The 26,098-nt window shown below is 39.8% G+C and overlaps 1 protein-coding gene across 3 annotated transcripts in view; it reads left to right on the top strand.

The window, feature by feature from the left end:
- TMEM178A (transmembrane protein 178A) overlaps positions 1–26,098 on the top strand; it is a 146,070-nt gene that overhangs the window by 102,802 nt on the left and 17,170 nt on the right. For 2 of the 3 annotated variants that reach the window (XM_011361371.2, XM_023531337.1), the window contains exon 1: positions 19,849–19,875. The exons of the other annotated variant lie outside the window; for it this stretch is intronic. The gene's annotated coding sequence lies outside the window, so the exon portion shown is untranslated. Of the gene's footprint in view, positions 1–19,848; positions 19,876–26,098 lie in introns of those variants that run through there. 3 annotated transcript variants of the gene reach the window in all.

The following is a 26,098-nucleotide window of genomic DNA, read 5'->3' as shown; positions in this document are numbered from 1 at the left end:
GGGCGCCCAGGCGTGGAGCGCAGCCCGCGGCTCCCCAGGGGCGCGCCGGTCCCTGCGGCCACCTCCCCGCCGCGCTCCCGCACTCCGCTGCCCGGCACGTTCTTTCATCCTTCCCCGCCGCTTCCTTTCTTTATCTCTCTCCCTTTCTTTACCCCCGTTTCTCCTTCCGTCCCTCTCTCTCGGTCTTCTTTCTTTCCATGACTCTCTTCTTCCCTCCTCATCCTGTTTTTCCTTTACCCCCTTCCTTTAAGTCTGTGCTCTCGCCCCCCGCTATGATCTGCTTCTCTCCTTCCTTTGCTTCCTCATTCCCCTCTTCTTTCCCTCGCCGCCCTTCCTTCGCTGTCTTTGTACACCTGCCTGACTTGGAATGCATGTGTCGGTTTTCTTGGAGCTGCTCGTCACGGGGGGGTAACGATCAAAAAGACCTCACCTTTCCCACTCGGGCTCCTTCTCTCAAGTTGTGCTTTCCTTTTAGAAATACCTTTGGAAGAAAAGTGGTGCAAACCTCCGAAGAGGAGGAAAGGGGCTTTTTCTTGTGTTGAGCTGATGTTGGTGGCAGGCAGAACTGATGTGGTAGCTGGCAGGCTAATGGGAGCTTCAGGCTAACGGGGAGCTAAGAAGGCCCCAGGAACCTTCCTCCAAACCCCCTAAGTGCAGAGTTCTTATGGATTAGACCTTGAATACACCGTCCATGCATTGGTGGAGGCAGCTGGATGCAGATAGGACATCTACTTTTTTTGGACCTTCTTGGTGACTGGGCACAGCATCCTCCGTGTCTGGGCACACCAGGGTGAGGAGAGGAAAGAACCTGCCCAAACCACTGAAAGTAGAGCTTTCTAGACTTGCAGGGGAATCTCTATGTAATCACTCTCTCTTATGCGTTTGAGATAATCTCGTAAGAATGTTTTTGTTGTTGTTTTGTTTTTTTTGGCACTGAGTTGTAGAGCATCAATTTGCTCTTCTGAAATCTATGCAACACCTGGTCCCCATGCATGCAATCAGATAGTTTGATTTTTTTTGTAATCTCATTCATGTAAAAATACTCATTGAGACAATTCTATGGAGAATTCTTTTTCTTTGAGATGAAAAGAAAACCTCTTTGCCTTGGATTCATTACTGGGAAAAAAGGAAAAGTCTAAAACCAGTACATTTTGGTATTTAGTAGTCATTTAGGAAAGCAAATGAACAAACTTGTGTTGAATTACAGTTTGGAATGGAATTGCTTAGAAAGGAGGGAGTTAATAATATTTTGGCCTTTAGAGTCTTGTTAGCTGGCATGGCATATTCTTCATTTCTCAAACGTGTCAACTTCCTCCTTCCTATGGCTAGCTCAGCTGGGGACTGCCATCTGAAACCAGTCTGCACATGGAAGGACTCCAGAGCTTTTGGGGAATCAGATACAGTAACCTTTCTTTGAGAAGTGCACCTTTTCTTTCCTCTTCTAACTCATATTCAAATCTGATTTCTCCTCATGAAGATGCTGCATAATTAATTCTGATAGTAGCATAGTACATGAACAAACCATAAAAGCTGAATTTGGAAGCTTAGTTTTGGAATGCTCATTTAGGCAAGGCAATTTTGAAAGCTAAGCAGTGTAGTCTGTCTTTGGAGATGACAGACCTGCATTTCCTTATAGTCTTTCTATGCCTAGAGTATTTGATTGCATGTAAATTGGATATAGAGTAATAACCTGCAACATTAGGGCAGAGTCCAGCTCAACAGCAGGAGAGGGACCTCCCTACAGGACACTGCACATTCCCTGCCTCTGCAGGTGCTCTGGCTAGCTGAAGTGCCCAGCTCCTTGGAAGTCCAGAATCAAATAATCCTAGAGATAGAAGGGACCTTAGGTCATTGAATCGAACCTCCACCCATTGCTCAAAGTCCCTCCTTCTTCAATCATTCTGACTAATGGTTGTCCAGCCTAGTACTTCTGTAAGACAGGATTTGTATATTAGTTAGAAGCATTCTATTTTTCTAGTCATGAATACAGTGTTTTAGATTAAAATAACCTCAGGTTTATAATATCGGTGGTGTTTAGCTAATCCTTTGAGCAGAAAAATAAAGTTCTAGGTTGTAATCAGAAGACATGGGTTCCATTGCTGGCTCTGCTGCTAAATTGCAGTGTAGCCTCCAACAAGTGGACAGGCCTCCTTGGCCTTTAGTTTCTTGTCTATAGTATTAGGAAGGCTGACTATTCTTTAGGAAATTTTCTTGTTCTAAAATCTATCATTGTTGTAAAAATAACAATGTAAAATTAGCTTCCTGGGAAGTTAAAGATTTGACATTATTAAGACATAAGGAAGTTGGAGAAAATAACAGACATCAGTACATTATAGGACCATATTTGTTATTTGGCAGATGGCCAAAAATACCTCAAGTACTCTCAACATTGTTACTAACCTACCTTGGGCTAGTTACACATCTCCTCTGGATCTCTATGTCATCATCTGTGAAGTGAATGGATGAAATGAACAGCTTTAAAATTCTATGAATAATTTGAGAAAGGAAAATCACCAACATTTTCCTTTCTCAAACAGATGATTTTGACACCCGTATTAGGTAAACACTATAACCTTTGTTTTGGCATCTGACATTAGTGGCTGAGGTATGAATTTCTTCTTAAATGAGTCATATATATTTAGAAATTGATATATCTATTTAAAAAAATTGGTAACTAGGGTCTCAAGTTCCATTCTTATTTTCTTCTCTGAATTGCCTTATTTATGAGTTCTAACATTTAAAATTTTAATAATAAAGGAAGAAAAGTACACTCAGATGGGAGAGTGTGGAGGGGTGAGAAAGGGCCTCAAGAACCACATATTTAGTGAGTTTTTTGAGAGAAAAAGAGGTCAGCCTTGTTTTGTTTGGACTTGGAGAGCAAAGCCAAGAGGTGGGTGAAAGTTGCAGAGGAAAGTATAGAGTTGATAATATGGAAAACATTTTCACAATTGGAATTGTTTGCATTTCCTGTTCCTAGAGGCAGGTATTTTTGAGAGATGGAGAGGACATAGAAACATTCGATTTGGACAATGAGAGATTGGCTTAGAAATGAAATAAGTAGACTCTATAGTCTTAATCTACTTAAGAGAAATCACATGAGGCAGAATCAATGGGACAAATATTTGGGAAAAATCATCAAATTCTGATTGTTACTCTTTCATTATGATTCTAGTTCATGTCTAGCCCAGAGTGACCCACTAAGCTCTAGGTTGGACCCTCAACCAGGACCTTCAATGAGAATGGAGGTGAAGTTATTGATAAACCCATTAAGAACCAAAACTAGAACCAAGACTAGAACCTAGCATAGGCTATACAGTCTATTATTTTAATGGTTGTGTGTAGTGCCATTGGGTGCTAGAGTAAACGGAGGGTTGGGGGGTCGGGGGGAGGGGGTGGAGTCACTTCATGGATTGTATATTAAAAAAAAAAAAGAAGCTTAAATGGCGAACTATGAGAATTGGACACCAAATACTACAATATAAAGAATAAATTAAATATAAATGTAAACCGGCGCTATTAGAGCAAAATTTAGTTGGCAGTTGTCATCATTTATAACAATGCTAAACTGATTCTAAGTCCGAAATAAAATATTAAGTTCTAACATACAAAAAAAGACACCCCGGATTTATTATATTGTTGGTGTTTACCTAATTAATGTTGAAGAATATGAGCCAAATGATACAAAAACAGAACTAATAAATATAACTCAAAAAAAGCAAAAAAACCCCCCCAAAACAACTTTATGCTCTTCTACCAGGCTGGCAAAGGACCATTCACCAGCTAAGTTTGACTACAGCTGCATTTCTAGCCATAAGTCCTCTTACTTGCACTTTACTGACCAATCCACATTTCCCTATCTTGTCCACAGCGGTAACACGGAAACTTACAAATGTGTTAGAGATATTAGGTTCACATTCTATTTCTATAGTTTACTCGTCAATGCAATAAATGCCCATTGAAAGCCTATTATGTTCCAGGTAATATTAGGAAGATTTTGGTTACAAATGTGGAAATTCTTTTGTATTTGAGTTAGTCAATTGACTCTAAATTATTCTTTCATGTAGGCCCTTCTTGCAGCTAACTTTGGATGCTAAGGAAACTTTGCTGGTCAAAATACAGACTGTCTCTGATAAGTATGCAAATGTAATTATCCTCTACTCAGTAATAAGAGGGGTAGAAAAGTTGAGGAAGCCTGTAGTTAGGAACTTGAGAGAATGACTTAAAGCATAGAGCCTCAGGCCCCTCAGTGACACTGGGACTGTCATGGGTTTGAAAGAAGCTTTTCTTTATATGTGAAGGTCAGTCAGTCAAGAGTGTGTGGCATGGATTGTGTAAAGAGCGAGGAGATGAGAGGAGGTGACCTAAAGATAGGTTCTTCATTCCATGTCGCTTCTCTATCCCGGAGGTTGGCTTACATTAAATTATGGCACTGCCATCTGCTACCTTTATGAAATCCTCTGAGTCTTAGTTAATCTGTAAAATGGGACTGATAATATTTATTTCATTCATTCATTCACCCAGTGTATTTACTCAACAAATATATATTGTCAGGGATTCTAGGTGTAGAAGATACAGGAGTGAACAAAATGGATAAAAATGCCTTCATCAAGCTTATATCAAGTGATGGAGTTATTTTCTAGTTGATTATACAGTAACTATTCTTAGTAAGTTATGGAACAAGTGCTCTGGGAAGGCTGCTAGCATTGGTAGGTAAATGACAGAAAATAGTGTGCAAAGTGCTGGAGTGCTGTACTCTTTGGGGGACTGCTGGCCATTCTGTTCCAAGTGTAATTCTTATGTTTAAACTACTGGATAAACAGTAAAATAGGAGGACAGATGGAAGGAGACTCAATTGGAAACATTATATAATGCTTCTTTCACTTACTGAAAACACTGACTTTAATAAATAAACATTGATGAGACTAGTGAATACATTATGTAGAACTTTGGAGAAATTAATTTTGAATAGGAATTAGTCATTGAAATTATATCAAAACTTCCAACTGTTTTTGCTAGCCTTAACTTTACTTAAAAATTTTTTTAACTAAAAATTTTCTTTAAAAACAATTAACATTACTTTTCAAATATATGTACCTTGTTTATATAAATCAAATTCTAATATTATATATTGCTTGCAGTAAGCAGAAGAAAAATGAATGCTATAGTGTTTTGTTTTTATGGAATTTAAAATGATAGAATTTCAGAAATGTGAAGATTATAACTCTGTATGCCTAATGGTAACTTGTATAAATTACTTGGGATTGAATTCTTGAAACTTAAAATAAAACATGTCCTTGTGGTTTCAGAAGCATTTTTCCTCTAATGAGGTAAATGGAGATATCAAAGACAGTGGGACATAGACGCTTTGTCATTTTGCTCTCTGCCAGAAAAAGAAAGAAGGAGAATTCGTAGGAATTCACTGGGTCTGCTCTTCACTCTGCTAATGATTTATCTGTTTCCCCTGTTGCTTATTTTCCATGAAATTAATAGTCTGTACAGGACCCATCAAGTTCTACCTGACACAAAAATAGATTGATGATTTTCTTTAGCTCTTTAGTAATTATCTCCCAAGAGCAGATATATCTAGGAAAATGGAGAGGCTAGCACTGTTTCTCCTTCTTGACCCATTAGTTCACATGTTGTTCTCTGACCTCTTGGACCAGAAGATGCTGCCGGTGAAATGATTCCTCAGTTTTGGGAGTGCTCGGGATATCATTAAGACTTCCTTTTTCTTTCTTTACTTCCTGAAGTGAAAGAAATCTCCAAAATGGTTTTGAGCATCATTCTAGATAATTGATATTTATTCATTTTTAAGTCATGTGCATGGATTATACTAACACATATCATACAGCACAGACAAAGGCAAATATTGAAGGGCTGTGGTAATAGATATAAATGGAAGTTAACTATTTTATCCCATATTCCAAAGAATTGCTTGTGTACTTCTCAGCAAGTACACACTCCACTTTGAAGATTGCTTCTCTCACTGCTCATTAGCAGAGCAGATTTCTCGTCTGGGCACAGGAAAGAGTCGTTTTTCCTACCATGGCTGAAATTTATGGTGGGTCTCTCAGTGCACTGTTACATCACACACATTTATCTTGCATGGGGAGAGAAGATGATGCATTTATTTCTGCATCATATCAGACATTAGACACAGGAATAAATGAACTTTTTTCAATTAAACAACTGCCAGTTCATACTACACAACCTTTAACGACTAGATTTGTAGTTTGTCCCACAATATTTTGAGGCTCACCATACCCAAGTGTGATACTCTGTGTTTCAAAACATACTATTGCTAACACTCTTGAAGGTTATCTCAAACAGAAATTCTTACTTGCTACTCTGCTATCAAAAAAAAGATACTTGCTTTCATTCTTTTTCATATGCACACAAGAATTGTCTTTTAAAAGTAATTGATAAACATAAAAGTGGATGGAGTTTTAAGTGGCTTGTGATCAAAATTGCCAGAATCAATGGAATTTGTATTCACCATGCTTCATGGATAACATTTAGCAATGGCCTTGAGGGGGAAAAAAAAGAAGAGTTTTTGCTATGTCATAGAAAGTTCACAACCAATTATACTCGAGTTGCTGTGATTTTTTTTTTCCCCTTAGCTACTGATTTTTCTTCTTCAAAGCTTAAAAAGAGCCCTCAAACCCCATCAGGCAGACAGACTACTCATAATTGCAAGTGTTCTTGATTGCTATAGAAAATAAGCTTTTTTGTGGGGGAGCATCTGGATGGAGGTTACATTCCACTGAGGGCTAAGACGCCCAATGTCAATGTAAAGTGGGAGACCATGAGGAATGGAAACATGGAAAGAATTTAGGCAGGTCATAGGGTTTTCCCAACAGTTACCAAGAATAAACTCTCCTTTCATCTTTGAATACACCTGCTATGCAGTATACCCGAGATTACTCATCTGCCATCTCCTCCAAGCAAGCTATGACCTTGGATTGGCTGTCTCTTTCTTCCTTGAGCTCACCTTTCCATGTCTACCTTATCCTTCAGGGGGAGTCCACTGTCCTTCTTTAATACTCAATTGTGTGAACAACTGGGGCTCATTTTCTTGAATTATTTTCTAGTAAAAGAATAAAAAGAATCAGATTCGGTCATCCTCCTCACTTCCTATGCCTTTTCAAAAGTAACTGGTAAAATGGAAGAAAATAGTTGAAAACAACCAAACTGGAGGAATGGCAAATAATACAAATAGCAAATATATCTATTTTGGAGTAAAGCATTAATTAGTTCAGTATTTTGGGGACAAATCAGATAAGATCTTTAATCATGTAGACTTACTTTAGGTTTAAAAAATTGTTTTTTTTACATTTACTATTTTTAAAAAGCACCACACCATTGACATTGTCTAAAGCTTTGCACTGGTTGTAAAGATTTTTATCAAAATAAAGCCACTCGTAAATAGAAAGTGGACTTTATCTTCAGAATCTGGTAAAATTCATGACAGCTTATTTTTTCGCCCTCTCACAGTGTTTCCCTGTGGTTAAAAGTGATTGCAGTGATTAATCTGTTTTATTGCAAGTTTTAACTAAAAGGAAGTAACTGAACTTCTTGGAGCATGAGAGAGCTGGCATGGAGCTGACAGCCTTTGTTTGCTGCAGAGTAACGGGAAAACTACATGCTCTACTCCATCTTTCTTGTAACTCAGCCAGATAAGCTGATTGCAGACCAAACAAAAATGTCATGGGGACACCCATCAGGGAATGCATTAGCAAGTGAAAAAAGGGGAACAATACAAGCTCTATTTTAGTTCCCCGTTATCTTGAGTTACTGAGGACACACTGAATTATTTTCTATAACTTGCTGGATGTCCCCCAGTGTTTAGATTTTTTAATATTTTGCTCATTGGTAAAAATCAATCAACTCATTTCTCCTCTAAAGATCTAAAGGATGTAATAATATGTTCCCTTTTGGTTTTTCCAAGTTATTCAATACTATGCAGGTAAACAGGGAAGAAATTCCAGAAATACAAGTGGGAATATATAGATAATTCCAAAAAGCTTAACTGTCCCTTTACAACATTTTACTCAACTGCAGATCAACATTGATGATTCCATCTGCCATGCCTGTAAGCACTGATTTTCAGACTTAGGGTCTATAACAGTGGAACAGGCAGGGTAGGGGGAGTGGGGTGTGGGAAGCTATATTTGGCTTGGATCTCTTTCGTCTACATTTCAAGGAATTTTTATTTGGTGAAGGGGATGTGAGCATTTGCTTCACTCAATCGGCCAACAAATGTTACTACGGAGTATTGGAAAAGAAATGTTTTTGAAAATAAGAGGCTGCTTAGGGAAAAACATGGGTGCTGTGTTCTCCTTGTCGTGGGGTTGTGCTTTCCCTAACCACACCGAGCAGTATTAAAAGGGGTATGAGTAGGTGGGGGAGAGCTGTTGGTTAATTTGAGTTTGAATGCCATTTCTCAAGTTCTCACAGTTTTAAAAACTGCTTACAGTAATGTTTACAGTTGTCATGGAATTTTAAGTATGGGCATCCTGTTAAATGGTACTCAGTGAAATTATCCTAAAACACAACAGAATAAATCACCTGTTATATGAATGAAAAATTATGAAACAGATCATCAGAGTGACAATTTGACATAGAAGATAAGCTGCAGGAGGGAAGAAACCAAAAATATAATGGCCAATGGGAATAATTGAGACTAGGCCAATTGGAGCTCAGTATTTGTTTTATGCCATCCATACTTAAGAATCACTTGTTCTAGGTGATTCAGTCCTTAGTATCTAACATATCGTAGGGAAACTTGTTTGGTGTTCAGACAATGGCGGTATTGGCTGAAGGAACCTAAAACTAACAGGTTCTAGAAAAATAAAAAGATGAGCTAAAGAGTGACAGGAAAAATAATGACTGCTAATATGAACGTTTCTGGAAAATGCTGTCTTTTTGTTCAGGTGTTTGAAACAAACAAAAGACACAAGGAAACTTTACTATGTAGTAAAAGATAAAATTCAGCCAGAAGATGACCACCAAAGAAGCATCAAAGCCATGTTGTATTGCTTTCCTTTTTTTTTTTCCCCCTCTCAAGTGTTACTTTTTCTTACTGAAACAAACTCAACTTGGTAGGAGGAAAATGGTAAGCACATGTAGAATTAAAGATTCATAGAGTTGAAAGGAACTTTGAGCAGTGATCCTTACCGTATTTTTTTTACTATCATGCCCTTGACAGACAATTTTCACTTCCAATACAAACCCCTGTCAACTACATGCAATTTCTAGTGTCTAACTCTAACCCCTTCTTTTCTTTCTGAAAGCATATTATCAGAATGTCTGTGAGGGAGGGAAGGTTGTTATCAGCATAATCTCAAATTGGTTTTAATTTTTAAAACAGTCTTTCATCTGGATGGGGGGAAGCCCTTCAATCTTGTACAGAAGAGGCTTAGAGACAGCACCCTGATTGCCAGTGGGGGTGGAGACTTTATCTAAATTGTGTATTTTTGGGGGGTGAAGATTGTAAGGGGAGCTGATGGATATTGTGAGCATGAGTGTTTCAGTTCCCTGAAGTCATCCCAGGTACCACCATTGATTTGGAAAATTGGAAGTTGTATAAATAACTCAACACCTATTAGTCTTTTGAACTGATTCCAACATCCCCAATATGGGAAATTTTTTTTTTTAAATGACAAGAGAAATCATAAAAGGTCGTAGTCCAAAAGTGACAGAGTTATTGAAATAAATATGTCTGAGAACCCCTGAGAGGCATTAAGGAAAATGGTTCCCTCTTCTCTAAACCACATGTACAGATGATCCTGCAGTAATATTTTGATTGTGCCACAGGGGAAATGGAGTGCTTCTTACTAATAGCCCCAGATTTTCATTTTGGAAATTTGTGGCATGCATGTTTTTTAGAACATCTCTAAATCATCGCAGCATTCTTGTTTTAACACTCTTTCAGTTCTATGTGTGGGTTAAAATGGCAGACTTTTTTTTTTTTTCCTCTCCTAGGCAAGTATTCTGCCATATATGTAGTTTTCTGGAGTTGTTTTTATTTCCGAAAAGGTCAGGTACAGCAGCATTTCTGATTATGTACGAGACATATAATTTGGGTTGTGAGTCTAACATTTAAAAATACAATTAATAAAGTGCTTGGTAAACATTTATCCACTCACGTAGCTGGGTTTACCAGTTAAGGATCTTTTAGGGCCAAATAACAGAAAAGCCAAATAAAAATGGCTTATCCTACAAGGAAAACCGTATTATCTCCCATAACAAGAAAGCCGGAGGAAACCTAGACCAGGGCTGTTTAAAAATTCAATGCTGTTGGGCTTTAGTAGTCCCAACATGGCTGATCTGCCTTCAGGCTTGTCTCTCCCTGTTCACAGCAGCGCCGCGTCATTGCCTCTCACAGCAACAGTTCAAAGGCTGGGAAGCCAGAGAGCCAAGCCCTGGTTTTGTGAACTTTTTACAATAAATGAAATTTCCCAGAAGTCTCTCAGCAGACTTCCCACAGGTCTCATTAGTCAGAATTATGTCACATGTTCACTTATAAACCAATCCCTGGCAAGTGGAATGAAATTATATAATTCCCTAAGACCAATAAAGCTTCCCTCCAGGTGCTGGGGAAGTGCCCAATTTTTCCAGGAAGCACTTGGCTGCCTGACACCTGAACAAAAAACTGGCCTCTGTTAGCTAAGAAAGCATGGTGCCTGCCACAACAGGCAAGTTCACATGGCAGTCCTGTCCTACCTGGGGTCATTTCATAGTAAAACAAGACTGAGAGGAGAACCCAGATTTTCTACCAGCTATTCCAGATTTACTATGTTCTCTTTCCACATCCTGCCCTGATGAAGATAGGGGAGAAAAAAACATCTTTTCCCTCTACACACCTAGGTTCCCTGGTGGGGACCATATAAATTAGATTGACAAAAGACAGATTAACAAGAGAAAAACAAATAGAAGTTTAACATATGCATTATGCAAATATACATGGAAGTAGTCAGAGATGAGTAACTCAGAGAGGTGGTTAAAGCTTGGGCTTAAGTAGCATCTTAACAAAAGAACAATACATATTTAGAGAAGTGACAAGACAAAGGAAAAATACTTTGAGTTTCTAGAGCTGGCGAATGATGGGAAGGCAAATATGTGGGAGAAACTAATGGTTGACAAGGATTAGTTTTAGCAATTTTTTAAATGCAGATTCCTCTAGTACTATCTCTAGGCTAGTAAGAGGCTAGAGTTGTCTTCCATGATTAACTTCTGTCTTTACTGGTGGTTGGGTGAGGGTGGCACATCTTTGCAAATTTATGTCCTATTTTTAAGCCAATAGGAGGAGGACAGAGAGCTTTTCTTGTATCGACTTCTCAATTGCCGTCAGCTCACAATAATCCTTATGCCAAAGTGGCCTATTTTGGGATGGCATATTCTGCTACCCTTCCTGGGCACATGGAAGTTCCCAGAAAGCCCTGTACTTTGCTTTTTTGAAGAGCTGTTTGCAACTCTTTAATCTCTAGTGACCCAGGGACAGCATGGTTGTTTCTAAGGAGGCTTATTTATAATTGTATTTTTAAATTTAAATGGAATGTAAAATGTTCAAAATCATGTGTTTTAGTGGATACCAGTGTACTCTAAGATCTGATAGTGCAGTTGCTATAAATTTAATACACCCTGGTTTGGTGAGCTCAGTGTTGGGTGCTTCTCTGCTGCATGGACTTCGTCTCCTCAACCCCGCCCCCAGTGGAAGTGCAGAGAACAGCTTCATGGAGAGCACTATTCTGAACATGCCTTGCCCCCCACCCATCTCCAAGCCGGTTTATAAAAATCCGTTCACCCCACAATATGACTTCTTTTAATTTTTTGTAGCAGAACAACAATGACAATACCATGTTTCATTCTCATCCCTGGACTGGTAACTTCCAAGTGCATCTATAACTATAATAACTTTGAGAAAGAAAATTAACAAATCACTGTGTGCTATTGCCTGTGTTGATGGAGGCACATATTCAAAATCTGAGAAACTAACCCATTTTAATTTGAAGTAAAGCCTCTTTACTTGTGTCTGAATTGGGCTTGAATAATCCTTGAAATTTCTGTAAAGAATTGTTTGCTTTCAAAATCACAAACCTGGAAGGCCACCTGAAGAAGTGGTTGTTTAACAGCATATGATTCTGTGTTTGGAGGAATGGGATGGAGGGAGAGTGTATTAAGATGAACCCCAGACATCTTGGCAGGAATGTCTATGTCAAACCACTGCAGGGTACCGCATGTTTCCTGATAGAATTGCTGTGTTCCCCTTGGGCCTCTCATTTAAAACCAAGAAGCCTACTTATTAAAACTTGGGACCTCTTTAGAGCAAGAAATCTGAAGCAAGAAAATAATCTGAACCGTTGCAGATGGGCTGCACTAGCAGGATTTCAGCACAGAAGCCTCAGAAGATGGTGTAGAGCCACAAGGTATGTGGGTGGACATATATTTGGACTACCAGATTGCATGCCAATTTGAAGGTTCCAATAGAAAAAAAAAAAAGCAGGAGAGCAAGCAGGAAAAGAAAGGAAAGCAGGAAGAAGCAAATGAGCAGCTATTTGGTGGGTCTTTGAGGAACCATCTCTATGGGATCTTATTTCTTTAAGCATCTGTTAGGTGCATTTATCTTTCTAAAATACCATCTTGTCCTATCTTTCCTTTTATTAAAAAGCTCTGTCTGATGGTTTCCTCAATAGGTTAAACATGGATTTTCCAGATGATCCACCAATTCCAACCTTAGGAATATACCAAGAAGAATTGGAAACAGAAACTCAAAATCTACATGAATGTCCATAGCAGCACTATTCACATTTTCAAAAAGGTGGATGCAATCCAAATGTCCATCAACTAATGAATGGATTAACAGAATGCTTCTTTATGGGGGGTTTTCCTCATAAAATGTTCTGAATCTTTAACTAAAGAATTATATTATTATTGAGGTTTTCTTGTCTTTCTGCTTATCTCCATAGGAAGTCCCTACCTCCCTTTGCTTCTATTTCCTTACAGGACCCAGTAGGGTGACTTTCAAATAACTAGGAACTCAATATATACATGGCATTTTGTCAAGTTCATTCTAAGTCTTTCCATTTTGGCATATTAAATATTCTCTCTCTCTTTTTTTTCCCCAATAAAATTATTGCAAGTCCAATGACATACTTCCTTTGGCCAGAAAGCAGACCAGCCAGAATGAATTGCTGAGAGACTCTGGGTTGCTGCCCTTCATCACGCTCTTCATGGAGCTGCTCTGCTGCTGCTGCTGCATCAGCCTTGTTTCTAGGGAGGCTCTTGTATACTGAAAATGCCTGGAGAATCACGTGGGGTACTAGAGTGCTCTTCTCCCTCTTCAAGGAGAGCTAGCTCTCCAAGACACCAGTGGCTTTGCTGGCATTCCGAAGTGATCTCCCTCCCAGCCAGTTTATTTTGCAGTATGTTGAGGTGACAAGAGTCAAGAGACTCAGGGCATCATCTTCCTTCTGCTACTAAATAGCTATGTGACCTTGGGCAAGTCGCCTCACTCCTCCAGATCTTCATTTTCTCATTGTAAATAATAGAGGTTAGATCCGTGTAACCTGTTAGGTCTTTGACAGCATTAACTGGCTGTAATTATAGAATGCCCAGAAAACAGCAGCCTAATTAACTTAGCAAAGTGTAAGGAGAGAAAAAGGGTCAATTCTCTCTAGAACCAGGTAAGAATTAGGACAATCCAAGTTTGAGAGCCTTTTCCCGTTTTCAAATTGTTCACGCACATGTCTTTCCTTTGCCATTTTGAATGTGACTTGCTTTCTTATTGCTAATTTTCTTTTTTTGCTCCTGAGGGTTTCCAAGGAGAAAGCAGGACTTTCTAAATTATTCCAGAAATTCTCTTCTATGGGAGCAACGTTTGCCATTTTGTTGCAAGCACTCAACTGTACATATATTTTTCTTCTTAGATGATTTCATAGGGAACTGGTAATAATAAGTTATATTTGATTTTAGGAACTGGAGTTAGATTTTATAATAGAGAGCAAAAAAAGGCATACCTTTTGGAAAATTGCATAGTATAATCTAAATTTTGCCTTCCTTACTCATTTTAAATTTCTTTGAAGTTTTGAAAAGATCTTGATGAAAAAAAATCATATATATACATTTTTGTTACTACAGGAGGAAATTCTAGGTTTATTCCTCCTTTCCTTCATGAATGTATTTATTACTCATAATCCACATGAGGTAAATGAGAAGTCTACAATTATGTGTTATGCTTCATTTTGTTCAAAAGTTTTAGAGATGTGCTTTCTAAATTTAATAATCCAATGGAAGTTATATTTGATTATTTTAATTTAATTCATACTATGAATCTTGATTATTCATTTTAGTTTCTTTCTTTTTTTTCCCTTGAATGGTATTTTAGGTGGCTTGCCACATAGTGTAATTAGCATAATAGTTAATTTCACTGAAAGCCCTATTCAGAAATTTTGAACATGCTCCATTTTTTCTTGACCCCAAATTTCCTCTTTTATATAGAGGAAAGGATATACCCAGGTAACCTCTTTAGTTATCCATGGCAATGATGATAATGGCAGATCTACTGTTCACCTTTTGATGCTTGATTGGACCGGTTGTTTTTACTTAAATCTTTCCACACAAAGCAGAGATTAATTAAGTAGACAAGATAGTCATCCATGTCGTCCCCAACAGGATCAGACCAGTTCTCACTGTGAAAGCCAGAGTGTGACATCCAGACAATAGACCGTATATGATCAAAGTATTGAGCATATCACTTTGTCTTTGCCCGTCGTAATCATTTTGGTTATATGGAAGACTTACTTAGGAGATTGTCTAAGAGGAAGAAAATAGATCTGTTAAAAGAAAGTTAACTAACCTATACTGAATGGTGATGGGTAAAATGGGAGAGAGGCTATCCATGGAGAATGAGAGGAAAGCCATCACATAACGGTTTTCACTTTGGTCTCTTGATTTGGGAATATATTTCTTAGAAAGTTTCTTCATTCTCTTGGGATTTTGTTTGTTTGTTTCCTTTTACAAACAGTAATAATAGGGAAGAGTCTTACAAAATCCATGAGAGACTTATGAACTAGGGAAGTAAAATTACTCTGTAGTAGCCACATGATGAAGAAGGTAATACTTATGTAAGAACAAGCACCTTAAATGTATGTACACAGCACATCACTCCACAAAACTCAAACCAGTTTTTACAAAGAGGATGTGTTCCCTGACTAATATGTGATGGAGGAGAGGAACTTTGGAACTGCTGGTAAACATCATTTGCATACAGAGGGGCATGCATCTATGTGGTAGGGAGATGAAGAACCCTGGGCACCAGGAGCTATAGGCCTGGTCCTGGCTCTTTCTGCTACATATAGGACCTTGGCAAGTCATTTGAATCTCTCTAGATCACAGTTTTTCATTTTACAAATGTAGGGTCAGACATCATGATTTCTGAGTTTTCTAAATTATTACATTGCATGATTTTTTTTTAGAGCATCAGAAAGTAAAGAGTAAGTTTTCGAGATAGCTAAAACCTTACTTTCTGTGCATCAAAACTTGTTTTTATTTAACTGGATGGATATATTTACTCAATGCATTTATGTATACCTCTGCTCTCTGAAACTGAGAGCATTAAATTTAACTTTGGCTTAATGATTCAAAGTTATCATGATTAACTATGAAGTAATATGTAGGTACCTTTAGGAAATATAGAGGTGTGTAGAACTATTTGCCTCAAAACTAAATGACAGTCTATTGTCTTTTAAAAAAATGTGCTTGTTCTGATTTTTTTTAATGCTTGCTACTTTTTAAAATATCACTTCCTTTTGCTTCCGTTGTCTACCTCTAGCTGTCCTTTTTTATATCCCATTTTGGTGCACCTAATGGGCTAGGAACAGGGGGCTGTAGATGAAGCAAGTTTGAATTAGGTCTGAAGTTGGGGTTAATAGTCTCTAGGTGAGGTTTCAGGAGATATTCCTTGTGAGTGAAGACATTGGGACTTGAGTGAAGACTTGGTCAGTGCCTGAGGCCTTTGGGGTGTTCTTCTGTCTTGCAATAAATAAGTCTCAACTTAGTACAGTATCAAGGTACATGGCACTTCCTATTTATGAGAGCAGGGTAAGAGTGACTTAGCCCAAGGGACTATAGGAGGGCTCAGAAATAGAGAGGGGTCACCAGGAGGACAAATGGGCAGGTCTGTGAGAGTGTCAAGGTGATTGACAGGCCCTTCCAGGTCTCATTTGTGGGGCATTTTGGCTGGACAGCCCATTACTACTTCCTTTAGAAAAAGCAGATACTGGGGGATTTGCTGGGCAAGGTTGAATTAGGGCAAATGGATGCTGAATTTCTAGTTAATTGTTATCCCATGGATCCTCAGGGCCACTTGCAGAGATTAAGAAAATGTAAATTGGTTATTCATTTTCTGTGTGTTTGCATGTAAATGCTACTTATAGCTTGCAAAATACAGTATTGTCCATTTCAGCACAAATTTGGACCTGACTAATTTGCACTTGTTTAATCCGCAAGCTTGGCAATTTTGGAAAGCCTCCTACCTCCTCCATCCTCCCTCCCCACAGTCTCACCTCATCATCCAATGAAGCCAAGAATGTTATATTAGGCTATAAAAATATCTCTGGGTTTCTCTAAGCTTTTCTGAAGTTTTAAAATTAATAAATAAAAATAGTTGTCACATAAGCCAGTCTCCCGTGGGGTAATCTTTGCTGTGTTTTCTGGGTACACATGGAATAAAAGCAGTCAGGCCTGGTGCTATTCTGAGACTACAACTGCCTAGGAGAGGGACAGGGGCTCTGTCTCCATCCAGTATTGTGTTTATGTAGCTCTTGAGGGTGACGGGAAAATGTGGAGAAATGATGATAAATTAAAGGAATGAGACTATGTATACTTATTCTTCTGGCATGGGAGTTAAGTGTGCCATGTTTGTGTATCATTTGTGCTACCTTTGATGCAGTCAGGGGACCAAGGCTGGCACTGAGAAGAAGAGGGTCCTTTGACGGAGAGTGTAGAAAGAATTCAACACATACGCCAAAGTTAGAGTCAGCGGAAAGTTCACTAGAAAAGAGGTAACGCTCCATAGACAGAGTGTGGTCTCCTCTCAGAGACAGAGTGAGAGAGCCTGAGAGACAACAGTGAGAGAGACAGAGTAAAGAGTACCGAGAAAAAGACAGTGAGAGGCCCCCCAAACCAACCTCCCCGCCCCCGACACACATACACTGTTCAGGGAATTCAGTTTATATATCATTCTTTAGTTCCTGTGAGTTACAGTTTAGAGATATGGATATACAGTGAGGAAGGGGAAGGGGAAGAGAATGTGGCGTGAAAAGGTAGAATTTGTATTGTGCAAGGCCTGCTGGCAGCTCCCAGCCTTCAATCCACAGGTTCCCCATGGTTTTAGCCATAGGGAATGAATGATTTTATTTTATTTTGTGTAAGGCAGCCACTTAAAGACTGTTTTTCCTGTTTCCCCTTCACAGGTGTGGGGAATGGGTTGTTAGCAATCCCAGCAGAAATCTTCCATTGTTCTGCAGGTGTCCTCCTGGCCTGGCTGCAGGGCTGATCAGCATATTGCGGTCTCTGAATGTAGCTTGATTTAACACTTTAGTTCTCTTGCCTCTTCCCTACAGTAGCTTTGTCTTCTCTTGTAACACAATCATGATAGATGAGGATGGCCACGGTATGAAAGCAACTTCTGTTTTTTTCCTTTCTCTCATGCTGGCCCAGCCTCGCTTCAAGAAAAATACTGTCATAATTAAGTACAGGATTCTGAAACAGTCCCTGTAGCAGTGTAGCCTGCAGCCTTATTTATTCAAGGCTGCGGATTGACTTTTTCTTTATTGATCTAGACTGATAATCATGCAGTCTGTTGGACTGTCTCTAATTATTTTGGCTATCTTAATTATTGGATTGTGCATGATCTGTTCTGTTCAAATCATTTCTCAGCGAAAAGAATTGAACCCGCTGAGGAGTGCATGCATCTACCTAGTTTCTGTCTACTTCTGCCTCTGGCCCTTTGTGTCATGTTAAATGAATCACTTTGCTTCCCTGTTTTTCATTTTCCTCTCTGTGAACACAGAGAGAATGACATTTATCTTGTGGTTTATGATTTAGGGTCACTAAATATCAGGCATTAGCAAACTAAATTGTCGCTATCAGTTTGATAGGGGCATCCATGGTGACTTCATGTAGTTTAAATCTTTTTTTTTTCTAATTATGAACTTTCATAAACACATTCTCCTTGTAGAAAATGCAGAAAACTCCAAAGAAGTAAATAAAAATCATCTATAACCCTGCAACTTAGTTACATAACCCTATTAAAAATTTGATTTATTTTCATTCAATCTTTATGTAAATATATACAGGAGCACACATTTGAGATAATATGATGCATACTGCTTTGTATCTCAGATTAAGCCATGAGAATCTTCCAACTTTAATCATCTTTAATATCTGCACAATATTTTAACGGTGGGTGCATAGCCTTCTAGTTAATGAATCTTTCCAGCTTTCAGATCTCCTCATATGCCTTTTTTTTTTTTTTTTGCCCAACTGATAGAATCATCTATCTAAAATGAAACTCGATCATATCACTTCTCTGCTTAAAACCGTTCTGTGGCTCCTGATAACTCACTGGATGCGGCTCTGCAGGTCGGGGGAGGGAAGGCGTTCTTCCTCTTGGTCCCTACCAGCCTGCCATCTTAGTGCTTTATTTCTCATCGCTCTCTGTCTCACACTTAATAGGCCCACGACACCAAGCCTCCTGTCCATTGGTCTCTGTAAACACTCCTTCCTTCCATATCTTTGCTTCTGTCTGGAATGCCCATTCCTTCCCCGAATGCCACCAAACCTCCTGCCCCTGGACCTGGCCGACCCTCCAGGAGGCCTTCTCTGACCTCCCCTCCCTGGGAACCTATCTCTCTGGGCAGTTCTGTTGCGGCCACCTTGTATCTCCTTCACTTAAATGACTACTGGCCCCCTACAATCTGTCCTCCGTATGAGTGAGGTGTTTTCCACTTGTTTATTTTAAAAAATCAATTTTGATCATGTCTTCTCCTTGTTTACTATCTGCGATGACTTCCTTTGGGGTTCACCATAGAGACCGTCTCAACCTGCTTTCAGGCCCTCCATGGTCTAGCCCTTGCTTATCTCTCTAGCAGCCTCTTCCCTGACACCCCTTCACCTTCTGTACCCCAGTCCTGCAAGCCTTCCTCTTCGAAGCCCTGTACACGCCCTTCCTTCTGCCCCACAAGGATAATCCTTCTCATCCTTGGGACCGCCGCCTCCTCGGTCTGCCCCTTGTTCTGTGGTCTCAGGGCACAGTGTGTATCTCCTTTATATCAGAGCTGTAATTTTACATCTGTTCGTGCTACTATAATGCCAGTGTCCTTCACTAAACTTTAAACTCTCTGAGGGCAGGCTCTGTGTTTGTTTCTATTCAGTTTATATGTGGGATTGGATTGGGGGAAAGTCACAAGGCCCAATAGCTGAAGTTATTCAACAAATTGAGTTGGATAAAACCAGTTAAGTTAGATGTGGCCAAGTGGGGCGATGCAGGAAGCATATATTAAAGGTGATCATGCATAAAGAGTACCTGGTCTCATATAGTCCTTAGAATACCATATGACATGGTATTGCCAGCCTCATTTACAGATTAACTAAGACTCAGCAGGTGGTAGGGTTATAATCTAATGTTAAGCCAACCTCCAGGATAGGGAGAGGCTGTGGAACCAAGAGCACACTGGTCCCGGCTGTCTGTTAGGAAGTGATGGACCTCTTGGTGTGTGGTTGTGGCATCCCACATGTTTGTTTGCAATGTCTCGAGATGTGTTTTGGCAGCTGGCTGGCTCGTCGTGTGGCTTTAAACCAGCCTTCTAGCAGGTAAGTGGTGCAGCCAGAAACAGGGAGCGCTGCGAGGCTAATTTTATCTGTGCACATTTGTGCTTTCCTGGAATTTAATGATGCTCTCTGAAACCTTTTGCATTGCTCTGCACAAGTAGGGGTAAGGTTCTCAGAGGGCACTGTGCTCCCGAGCAGGCAGTCACTAGATGCTCAGACACAGAAAACTCAGGTACTTCTGAGCCTGGCGAGGAAATGGAAGTGGCCTTTCTGCTTCCATTCCAGGTGTAAGTGACTGCAGAGGAGGCTGAGGACTGTGGGATGACCTGGAACAGCTAGCCCCAGGCTTTGAAAACCAAACAAAGGCAAGAAGAAGTCACTGGTAAAGAGAGTAATCCATAAAGGTTGTTGCCAGAGAGTTTAAAATAATTTCTTCAGAAGTTTCTAAAATTAGATTTTTCTTTTAATTACCTAGTTATCCTTCGGAAACTTGGAACAGTCCCATCCCTTATCAACGTATTCCCTGTCAGTCATGCACAGGCTCAGACTTCTGGTGCCGAGGGTGATACTTAAGTAAGAGGCAGCTGGAAGGTTTTCCCCTTTGGGTGGAGGGGAGTGATAAGAATGCTAATGTGCTGGGCTGAGCTGAGCTGAGCTGGTGGCTGAAGGAAGAGGCTGCACTGAGCCCAGGGCCTGGGGGCAGGTGGAGGGTAGACAGGAGGCACCTGAGGGGCAGTGGGGCAGGGATGCTGAGCCCTAGAGTGAGTGGGGGCTGGCTGCTGGTCCTTAACCTCTAATTTTTGAGATTCTGCTACACTCTATCTGCCCTCTGGTTCTTAGTGCTGTATCCCCAAATGGCTGATTTAAGTGATGCTTAGTAAAACTGCTTATTGGCATTTTTTCTTTTTTACGCCCAGTTGTCTGTCATTCATACTGCTTGGTGTAAAATTAGGGCTGGAAATGTTTTGTGGGCATGTCTGATGAGATGGGGGCTGAAATGTGGCTGTGTGTGTGTGTATGTGTGTTATAATGTACAATGGGAAAGGTAGTACAATATAGATCTGAATTATTCCATCCTAGCTTTGTCCTCCGACAAGGACTTGTTAGGGCTAGTTGTGATAAGCACAGGTGGTAAACAGAATCACAGCTCCCCTTCACGCTGTCATTGGAATTGGACCAAAAATATTTATATTTCAGGCTCAAGCACCTGATGGTTGTTTTGACTGTTTTAACTATGTGGGTAAGTGGGTGAATTCTGGTAGGAGGCAGAATGGGGACTTCGGTTTTGAGTGTGCAGTGGTGGGGGAGCAGTTCTTACTCCACACATAGAGAGATTCTCATCAGGAGGGAGCCGCTCCCCTTGGTCAAGGGTGAGGTTTTCCTTTCCAGTCTTCACTCTAGGTGTTAACTACTCTCCCACCCTACTTCCAACCTTCTTGGGCTCCTGTGTGTCCAGGGCTCTGGGATTACAGAGAGGTGAAATCTCCTTCCCCCCACCTCCCCGCTTCCATCCTTCTAGCACCTTCTTTCCCCCCAGCCATTCCTCTGCCCCAGTCAGGACTTTAGGCAAGTGAAAACCTGATCAGCAAGCAGGGAAAGGAATCTTCATGGATGACAGTGCTTTCCTGGAGTCCTTGTTTCTGCTTCTTGTGGGTAGAGGGTAGAATGAGAGCAAATGGGATGGAAAAACACAGTTAATATTACAATAAAAGCAACGCCACATGTCAGTTCTTGCCTGCCTGCTTTGTCCTTGACCATTTAAGAAGACTAATTAGGCATGATCAGATACAATCATAGTGATCTTCATCTGACAAACTCTGTTAAGATAGCTAAGAACTGGTTTTGGAGGCACATGCAAATTCAATGCCAGCTCTGTCACTTGTGAGACTTTAGGCAGATTATTTAACTTCTCTGAGCCTCAGTTTCCTTCTCTATAAAACAGAAGTAATGATAGAACCTGTCTCATGGGGGAAATGTGAGTAAAGTTCTTAGCGTAGAGCCTGGCACATAGTAAACCCTCAGTAAATTATTATTACTATTCAGTAATTTGGGCGTAGGTGGGCGACTTAAGTGGCCTGTGCCTTGTTCTCCTTATTTGTAAAAAGGGAAGACTATGTGCTTTGTGTAAGTTACAGAGATGTGTAAGAAGGCACTTTGAATACAGCGTAAGAGGCTATATAATAAATAAGTGCATGATTATCCTTTCCTTGTAACTACACTAACACAGTTCTTGTGGTCTCAAAAGTGTGCTTATCTGCTGCAGATTTATGTCATGATTTAGCAATGCCCATGGAGTTGTTCGCGGAACCAGAACACATGGGAAATAGTGATAAAGGCTGCTGAAAACAGAGGGCCCTGCCCTGTCACCTTTTCTGCCTGCTGCGAATGGCTTTGGGATTTGGCTTCTTTTTGCCATAGATTCTTGCAGCTGGAAGGTGGTGAGCGCCATCCTCTGTTCTTGTTGGAGTGAATCCTCGATCATCCATTCAATTTGGAGATTTTACTTCTTGGCCCTGGTACTTATCAGGCCATTTAACTATGAGAGGGTAGACTGACGAAGTTAAAGGAAATGCAGTTCAGACTTGTCGGTTTTGCTTGATGATTGCTTAGCCTTGATCATGACTTAGAAAAAGTAGAAAATGTTTGAAATCAGTTTATATTATTTTTTGATCTCAATTCCATAACCTATCAAAGCCCAAGAGTACAACTCTATCAATTATAGAGCCAGCTACAGAACAAGCCCTCTCTTTAGATCCTACAGCCTGCTTTAAAGGGGCCTCTACTTTCCATTTATCTTGATATGTGTCTGTGACACATCCCCTCATAAATCCAGCAGCCCATCTGGTAAAGGAGACACGAGAATATTGTTCACAATAGTAAATATATTTAAATTTTTTTCACAGTCTGAGCAGAGCTATTGCCCTTGCCTATATTTTCATAAATTAGCTCTACCAAACATTGCTTTCCTAATCTTTATATACAGTAGTAATTAGTCAATTCAGTTTGATCCAGGGTTCATTTTCATAAGTGAAACAAACTTCTGAAAGTGTAGCTCAATTAGAAGGATTCTATCAAGACACCTGGAAGGGGCCACCAGTGCATTGTTTTAAAACATAATTTGCCTGGAACACAGCCAACTCGTTCTAAAATGGGCAGTCTTTCTCCACTAAGTGGCTCTTTTTTACGTATTTGGGAAATTGCTAAAGCCTTCAGTATTTATGTGGCAATCTCTCTCTGTCTCTCTCCACCCCTCTCTTTTTCTCCATTTCTTCCTTCTTTCCCCTTCTCCATTTCAGAGTTGCAATTAGTTTTACTTATTTCATTTTTTGTTTTGTGATGTTGTATTCTAAATTCAGAAAGTAGGTCCTCTGTTTAAAAGGTACTTGCTAAATCAATGTTTGTTGAACGAAAGAATAAATGAATGAGTGAAAGAAAGAATAAATGATTGACTTTTGATGGCAAAAATGTAATCATTGAGACTTGGCAACTTACTTCCTCCCAATGCTGGAGTTGAAGGTGGAATTATAGGAAGAGCTGACCCTTACACAACACAGGTTTGAATTGCACGGGTTCACTTATATGCAGGTTTCCCCTCCAAAAAATACAGTCTGCTCTGCTATCCATGGGTATCACATTCTTGGATTCAACCAACCAGGGATAGAAAAGAGTATTCCCAGCCATGGTTTCCCAACTGCAGATTGAAAATACTGTTTTCCATCAAGATCTGTGGTTGGTTGAATTTGGGATGAGAAGGGCTCGCTGTAAAGCCAACAGTTGTACATGGATTTTCAACTAGGAGGGGGTTGGCACCCTAACCCCTCCCCCACTTTGTGCGAAGGTCAACCGTATATTATCTCATTCAGTCCTCGTGACAATTCTATGAGATTGTGTCACCCCTGTTGTACCAGTGTGGAAATGGAGGCTCAGAGCAGTTGAGTTTATTGCTGTAAGTCACACGGCAGGGTTCCAAAGCCACTGTTCTAGTTTACATCCTTGCATGCTACTTCTTATACACACATATTAAATGCAGGAAAAAAAACCCCCTATGTTCCCAAGTTTCTCTCAGAATTTGAGAGTACACAAGCTTAATCTTTTGATTAAAGAAATTGTATTCATTGATGTTCACCCTAATTGAAAAAGTCGTGCTAGAGAGGGAGGAAAGCTTAAATTTGCTTCCTAAATTGTTTGGATGCCTTCCTGAATCCAGGAGATTTTAACTTCAGGTGTGTATTGGCAACAGCTTTAGACCCATGGACCATGAAGACAGCTTTTGTTCAGATTGTATCGACCTCTCCGAGGTCAGCATGTTGTGACCAGATCAGGAATAACCAGCAACGACTGTTGGCCTTGTCCTTGTGACTTGGTCTCTCCTGTGAGAAGGAAACACCACAATGTGCTGTGGCCGAACACCCACTGAGTGGATGAGTGTATTCAGTTTCACCAGAGTTGGGGTTCAGGGAACAAGGTATGGGATGGGGTGTCAGTTCTTGCCTGTGTCTGCCTTCCACAGAGGGAATGGCATAATCCAGTGGCATAATTATATCCCTTTTCCCACACTGGCGATTCTGAGGTGGAGGAGAAAGAATAGGAAAAAAGAATTTCCACACTGTGGTTCTCCCATCTCCTGCTAGAGAGGGAAGGTAGAAGGAAGGAGAGAAGAGGAATGGGGAGGGAGAGGGAAGCAGAGAGCACTCAGCTGGGCTGAAATCCCCCATAAGCCACACAAATCACATCCTCTCTTTAGCCTCCGATTGTGAATACTTATCCCATCAGCTAAGTCACGGACTCTACGCCACGAAGATTCTGAGAAGCTGAGAATCTCTGGCTTTAAAGTTTTAAATATTTTATTACTTTTTACTGTAGATACAAAACAATAAAGATACAAAAAAAAACCTACATTAAAGGAAATTTAAAACTCAATTCGGGAAACCAGTGGTCATCCACTGACCTAAAACAAATGACAGTTTCCACCTTTGCATAAGCTCATGCCTGTTTGAACACTGTTATTTCTGGTTTTCTCTTCTGCCACTTAAAAAAAAAAATTCCTATGATATTTACTCTCATCACAACAGGTTGAGTCAGTCAGACTTGTCATTGAATCCTCCCTCTTTGTCCCCTAGAGATCATGTATTTACAGTTCATGGAACTTGCCTGAGTCTTGACATTAAGAAATAGTCCAGTTGCCTAGGTTTGTTCAGATAAATAAAGTAGCAGTAGTAGTAATAATGGTAGCAGTAGTAGTAAGTAGTAGTAACAGTAGTAATAGAAACTAACACTACAAGTATTACATGAGTGTCTCATGTAATCCTTCTATGAGATAGATGAACTATCACTGTCCATATATTATAGCCGAGGAAACTGATGCTTAGAGACGTTAAGTAACTTGCCGAGGAAACTGATGCTTAGAGAGGTTAAGTAACTTGCTGAGGGCACAGCTAGTGAATTGTGAAGCCAGAATGCAAATCCAGGCTGTCTTGCTCCAAAGAGAATATAGAGTAAATGCAGATACTAATGCTCCACACTACCAAGAAGTTGATTCTGTATTAGTAATAAGAAGCAGTTACAGCAGGACACGAAAGTATATTGTGGAGAGCATCCAAAGAATAACTTTTATTCCTTTCAGATACATCCTACATGAAACATTCTTGCTTTCAGTTGCTTCTACTCTGACAGGAGTCTTACTCACCTTCATCTGGAAATCTCCTGTGTTTGCTACAGTAGTCACCAGCCACATGAGGCTGTCAAGCACTTGAGGTGAGACTTGTCTAAAAGGAGATGCACTATCAGTAGAAAACACACACGACATCAAAGACTTAGTATGAAAAAAGTATATAAAATATCTCAATAATTTTCGAAATATTGATTGCGTGTTAAAAGAACATATGTGAAACTTAATTTCACCTGTTTTTTTTTAGTATGGCCATCAGAAAATTTAAAATTATATATGTCACTTGCACTGTAGTTTTACTGGACAGTGTCACTCTAGATTTAATACCTAATTTTGTACCTCTCTCCTTTCAATTCTGACTTGATGACGGGTTTGTCCTCAGGAGCTTCACTTTCAGGACTTGTTTTGGTCATTTGAAGCTTAAAAGAGAGCATTAAGCTGCTAAACTTACTGTACTTGGTTTATTTATCTAAGCGAGGGTATTCATACCCATGACAAGAGGTAGCGATGAAAACATTTTCCTTTGTCTGCTTAGTACCCAATTCCCTCTGAAATTAAATCTCTCTGACAAGAACATGGCAGCTACCTTGCCTTATG

This window comes from Pteropus vampyrus, unplaced genomic scaffold (assembly GCF_000151845.1).
Source record: "Pteropus vampyrus isolate Shadow unplaced genomic scaffold, Pvam_2.0 Scaffold66, whole genome shotgun sequence".
Lineage (NCBI taxonomy): Eukaryota > Metazoa > Chordata > Mammalia > Chiroptera > Pteropodidae > Pteropus > Pteropus vampyrus.
Note: the sequence above shows the minus strand (reverse complement) of the source record. Positions and strands in the feature narration are given on the sequence as shown.